This window comes from Atractosteus spatula, chromosome 20, assembly GCF_055471065.1.
Source record: "Atractosteus spatula isolate fAtrSpa1 chromosome 20, fAtrSpa1.hap1, whole genome shotgun sequence".
Taxonomy (NCBI): Eukaryota; Metazoa; Chordata; class Actinopteri; order Semionotiformes; family Lepisosteidae; genus Atractosteus; species Atractosteus spatula.
Window position 1 is genome coordinate 15,359,889 of NC_142725.1, and position 6,572 is coordinate 15,366,460.

The window sequence follows — 6,572 nt, forward strand, 5'->3', positions numbered from 1 at the left end:
AACTGATCACTAGACATTACAGAAACATTTAGTTTTTATCCTGCTATATGAATTTTGTCACGTTAATGATTTTAAAATGTTCTAATGTTTTCAAATTAGAGTGAAATGGAAAATTTGGATATGAATTCTTGGTGTACTCTGCCATTGGGAAAGTAAAATGTCTGTATTTGTATACTTGGTCTATGTTAAAGGTATAAATAATATGTGAAACTTACAAGACTTTCTAAATCTTGGATCTTGTGCCTGATAATAGACTGCATCTTTACTCTGTCATTTTTGTAAATTGTGTTTTTTGCCACAGAAAGCATAAGAGAAGTATGTGGGAGTTAATTTGTATAGTGCCAAAGGAACAAAGTGATTTTAAAAAACGATACCTTAAGAAAGTTTAAATTCCCTCCAGCAAAGTCAAGAAAACTTTGAAGTTTATGTAAAAGGTCATATGCATTCAATTACAGAAAGGCTTTTTCATCTAATGTACCTTTTTGTGCATGCAAAGTAATTTAAAGCAACAATGGTGAGCAACAGGAGACTTTAAAAACTTCAGTGGTGCTCTCCTGCCATGTGCATTGACTGAAAAGAGTCCCACTGGAAATTGAAAACACTGAAACACGTCAGTTTGGAAAAGAAAAAGAAAAACCCAGGAAAAGAAAAGGCTCTTTTTCAGTTTTGTTAAAATGATTTGTTTTTCCAGGTTCAGGTAGTCTTTGACTTCCCTGGCATGTCATTGCTGTGATTGAACTGGCGCTGCAGCCTGTCCAGCCCTCCTCCAAGGGTGAGTTCCCTTTACAGTAATACTAATAATATTGTCCCATACTTACTTCATACAAAGCTTCTCTCTCGCTGTTCTCCCTCCACCCCATCTACACCTCTGCAGCAGCTCCCTGGCTCATTCCTTGTGATAGTAAGGGGGGTTGGTCAGCCTCAACCTTACAGTCAGGCTGCCATTCTCTCAGCTAGGCAAATTACACCAAATAACCTATAATGCATTTGTCCCTCTCTCTCCTTTTGTAGGATCTAACCAAACTACTGAATTGACATTTGGAATCACATTGTTTAGACAATGTTCACTGAATTTTGATTAACAAAACTTAGAATTCCTAATGTCTGCGAAAATAAGAAAGGTCACAAACAAGAGTAGGCCCTTCTACCTCAGTAGCTATCAGTTAAATACTCAGAGGATCACACTGAGCCTTTTCTTGAAAGAAGGCAGAGTTTGAAACTTGAAAGAGGCATTATAAAGTGAGCAAAGACAAGCAACCAGAATAACTGTGTTTGATTTTTCTTTGCAGTTTTTGCTGACAATTAATTTCTTTCAGTTTGAGCATTCTGGTTTTCACTAAAAATATTCTTTAAAAAAAAGTAATTTCCCTTATTTGTAATAAACAAAAATGGGACATCACTGTAAGGGAGTGAGGCACTGTAGGTTACAGAAACTGAATCTCTTTCATCTTTAGCTGCAGAGGATGCAAGGGGACTTGATACAAGTATTCAAACCCTTGAAATGTATTGACAATGTCAACCAAATGGATTGCAATTGTTCAGCAGTAAAACAAGAGAAAAACAAAAACAAAACACAAACAAAACTAAATAGTTATTAATTAGGGGTGAGATTAGGAAGCGCTTTTTTAAACAAAGGGTGGAGTCATTGTGAAATAAAGTTTGTAAGACCATGGTCTGTACTAAAACTTAAATAACTCCTTGTCCATTGAAACTGATTTCAGAAGACCTAATTCTGACAGACTAAAGACTTTAAAGATTTAATAAAATATCTGGGGTGTTCCACCTAACAATTAAAAAATTAACAATTAGTGAGCATTTTTTAACATTTTTACAGAAACATTCATATATTTCCTCGTCTTTATTCCACTGCCACTGTGGATTCAATAACTATTTTTCAACTTCTGGCTAACTGGGAATTGTAGCCTACAGAATACAGCAATCACAGTCTGGTCTTAAAGCCCAGGGTTAAAATCCCCTTACACACCTCAAACAGTTCAGAGAAAAAAGGAGGGACAAGATTAGAATCTTTGGAAAGTTAAAAAACTCGATACAGCACCGATTTAGGTTCTAATTATTCTACAGCCAACTCTGCTAGAAGAATTCCATACAGCTTTGCTTGACATTCTTCACTGATCAGGAATTTACTTGCATAGCAACATTTTGAATCGACACTAATTCTTAACGTTTTTTTTCAGTCCAGGTTTGAAATGATATGCCCTGACACTCCAGTGCAGCAGAGCTAGGCGTTTCATAGCCTGATGGGATTCGTGTTGTCATCTTAACACATACAGTGGTTTCTTGCCATGTCTGAACATATCTTACAAGGGACAACAAAGTACTTATAATTGCACAGTATATTTCAGATTTAGTGTGTGTGAAATCCAGAAACCCCCTCCCTCCAGGAAAGATGAGCACTTTAAAGTGCCTCAGGAATGTGGGTCTGCAACGTAATGATCATGCCATAAAAAAGAAACAAGGAATTATTTATCTTGGTCCCACTAGCATCTGCTATAGAACAACTTCTTGAGCTCCTTTGCAATTCTGTTTTGTAAAAAGTAGAGTTTACAGTACCCTATAGTACAGTACAGTCCTGAAGTCAAATAAATAAAACAGTAAAGCAATATCCTGACTGGCGTCTTGTCCTGAGTGTATCCTGCCTTGCGCCCATTGCTTGCTGGGTTGAGCTCCAGCTCCTCTGAGACCCTGTACAGGAAAAAATGGTTTAGAAAATGGATGGATTGAGAATAAAGTAATATCCTATCCGAAAAACATCAATATTGGTTGATCTGCATTTCTAAATATCATATGTTACTGGTGGTATTAAAACCTACTACTTTGCCTGTTTTATAATATCAAAACAAGAAATCTGGTTAAAGTAGTAACTGAAGCCCATATGGGCAAGCAGGAAGGCTTAAAATAATCCACGCTGATTTGATAATACATAAAAGCCTTAAAAGCAATAAGATATCAAATCCTTTGTTTCTTAGTGCCCTGTCAATGATGCTATTGCATTTCGAGTAAGTCTTTCATACTCACGCATGGTGGACTGCATTTTGTATTAAGTCATTAAGGCCTAAGCACTAAGGCAATAGTAAGTCATTTTGCAGGTCCTATATCAAAGTTTTCTGCTGGATTTTGTACCTTAGCAAGATGTCTTATACATGTACCAATTAACACAGCAGCACAAACATGATGTCACAACCACTCAAGGAATTGTTGGATACTCTTGTTAGTTTAGACCCACTGCCAGGGTTAATAAACTGTTGCCTAAGAAAGATACATTTGCAGTCACTGGTTTTCTTGCAAAAGGCTGAAAAGAACAAAAAAGCAATTAAGATATAACAGATTTTTCAAGGAGGTAATAGGAAGTATTGTATGTAATAGAAAGCACGTGAGCAAAAATATGTAAAAACAATCACTAATGGATTTGTAGGAAAAACACATCTGTGTGAAAAATTCCTGTTTCTCTTTTATGTGTGCTCTGGTTAAGCAAGGCCATCAAATGGGAGTTTCTGCCAGTAATGTCCTACACATTGCAGGTAATTCCCTGAGAATCTAACCAGCAGCATCGTACTGAAGCTCTAAGCAAGTTCTTTTTTTCACTTCTTCCACCTCCTCACTTCCTAGAGCTCTTCTTGACAGGGCAGCACTGTCATTGGCTGTGAGGATGGCCCACTTTTTCCCTGGCATAAATTAAGCCAGGAAGCTTAAAGTCTTAAAGGCACATTAAACCATTCTCAGCTTAATTCAGAAATGAAAGGTCTTTAGTTGTTATTATCTGCTTGCTACACTAAGAGGTGTGACCTCAGCTGTTGCTGTTGAATTACCTCAGTTAACCCAACATAGGCACTCCCATCCAAACCCCTCACCCCTGCAGCTACAGTGAAGTAAACAAAATGAAAGCTGAATGTAAGAGAGTTTTGAGCAATGGGACTTGTAGTGCTTTAGCATAAGTCCCAAATTGGGCCTATTAGAAGATTTGTCCTTATTATGGAAAGCCTTGTGTCTTTCTAAAGAGTTGGAACACAGAAGAATAAGAAGAGTTGGAACACAGAAGAATAAGAAGGATTACAAAGAGAAAAAAACACGTGGCCCTCTTGACTTGTTTGTTTACTACTAGCCTACCAATCAAAACATTGTCTTTTTATTTCTTAAAGGACCCCAGACTCCCACAATCCTCGGTGTAAAACTATGCTTCCTGTCTTCTGTCCTAAAGGGCTATAATGTTCATTTCCACTTGTGTTGCTGCTGATCGTGAAGAACTCCCCAGAGTTTACTTTAGTGCCTTTCAGGATTTATAATTCTTGAATCACGTCTCAAACGTTATCTCCTCTCTTCCAGCCTATAAAGATTCCTTAATTTGTCAGAGTGTATCATCCCTTTCAAACTAGGAAGTAGTCCAGTTGCTGTCCATTGTACTGCTTCTAGAGTAGCAAAATGTTTCCTGTAAAGTGATAGCCAAATTGAACACTATATTACCTATGGTAACAAATTCTCATTTGCCGTGATGACCTGGAGACCCATTTAAGCAACACAGTATGTACCAGAGCAATCCGAGTGAAGTGGGATGCTTAAGGAGGCAACAGCAGTCACCTGGGATTTGAACTCAGCTCCTACCACAGCTCCATACTGCTCCCTAATGCATTGTACATATGTTGTCATTTACAATCATTTTGTATTCATTTTAAGTTTTCCACAAAAACAAAAAAGGGCACCACATTTCCCCCATCCCCAAAGCTCTCTCACACACACACACACCCTCCATCAGTGTTAAATCCACCAGAGTGTCTACAAAAGAGCTGCTAAAAACCAGCTTGCCGGCAGTGCTGACAGAAGTAGCATACAATAAGAGATCGACCATGTCAGCAGCAGCCCTCCAAGACTCCATCTGTCCCTGCAGCAGCGGCATAGATGCAAGCAGGTAGAGCCCCATACGAATGCTGTCTAGATAGGACAGGACCCAGAGGTCAGGGGAGGCGATTTAGTTTGTGTGAAATCCAGAAACCCTCTCCCTCAAGGACAGATGAGCATTTTAAAGTGCCTCAAGGAATAATTTCTCCCTTAGCATTCAAGTTCCTATTCTTAATGTTAACAGCAGCTAAATATTGGTATTGAAGCCTCTCTAACACATACAGTACATGGAAGAGGTCAGCCTCCCAGTTTATACAGGCAGGTTGAGGCTGACAGACCTGTCCGCAGGGGGTCAGCATGGGCCTGTGCTGCATGACGGAGACGTTAGTAAAGATACTACCATCTATTCAGGCTTCAATTCCCAAATGCATAAATTATTTTTACAAAAAAAACTGTGGTGACGTACACAGTTTGTATGCGAATTCAGTCTTATCAAAATTCTTCTATGCAGTTTTCAGACTAACAAGACTAACTAATTAACATGAGGAGATATATATATATATTACAAAACATTTCTAAAGAAATATCAGCTCCTTCAGATTTATTGGTTAACATGCAAGATAGAAACACGGAAGAAAGACAGGTTTTACCATTCCATTTAATAGGGTCATAAAAAATCTGTTCGCTATTTCGGTGAACTTATGGTTCTTAGGAAAGCCCTTAGCTGTAATACATAAAATTAATTTAAATTTAGCGAATTTTTATATTGTATTGTTTCCTAAATAAAAGAATTGTTTCTTGCTTTAAGACTAATTTAATGGTTTATCCCCCTACAAACTAATGGTCCGGTCCTGTCGCCTTGGAGACGGGAATAAACAATTTGGACCTTGAGTTAATGCGGAGGTAAAGTTGGGAGGTTCTACAGTGTGTAAAGTATAATTATTTCAGTTTGTGTCTTAAGGTTTAATCAGATTAATAAAGAGAATATATGCTTGTTGTATAAGTAGTTGTGCTGAACTTTGCAGATGCCCCGAAGGCTAGTTCGTAATGTTCATTGGAACCAGAATTATTATTTTTTTGGTAGTGTTTTCAAAAAAGGTCGTGGCTTCATTATGACAGTCGTACCGCAGCATTTATTTATAGCTGTTTTAGTGCTTCTGGCCTTTTCTATTAAGTGTACCGTGACAGATTAGTGCGTGTTTGGTATGCATTAAATGCAAACTAAAGGTTTAAACCCCTTTAAACTAGTGCATGTCATTCATCGCGCAGTGAAACGACAACGCTTGTGATTTGTTGGAATGACGCAATGACATTTAAAAGCGTGTGCAAGGTGTAAATGAACAGGTAAAATCGGTGGTCGGTCAGGAACCATCAAATTAAAACCTAGGCTGAGGCCGCATTTTAAAAGTGCGATTCCGGGGGGGGGGGGAACTGCGTAGTGTGGTAAAGTAGAGTCAAAACATGGTAAAATCTTTGCAGAATGTTGTGGTTATATACAATTCTTAGTTTAGCTGTATAACACAGTATTATATAGAACCAGAGACAGATAAACGTATTATTATTGTATGAGCATGGTGAAAGTTTTGGAAAAGTTGGAAAGTACGTTATTGTATAGGCAGGGTGAATGTGGCTTTGGAAAATTTGAATTTGCCTCGGTGCAAATTTGTTTTTGTTGCTTTTGTTTTTCAGGTGCAGGATAGGCCGGGCTGTACTGGATCAGA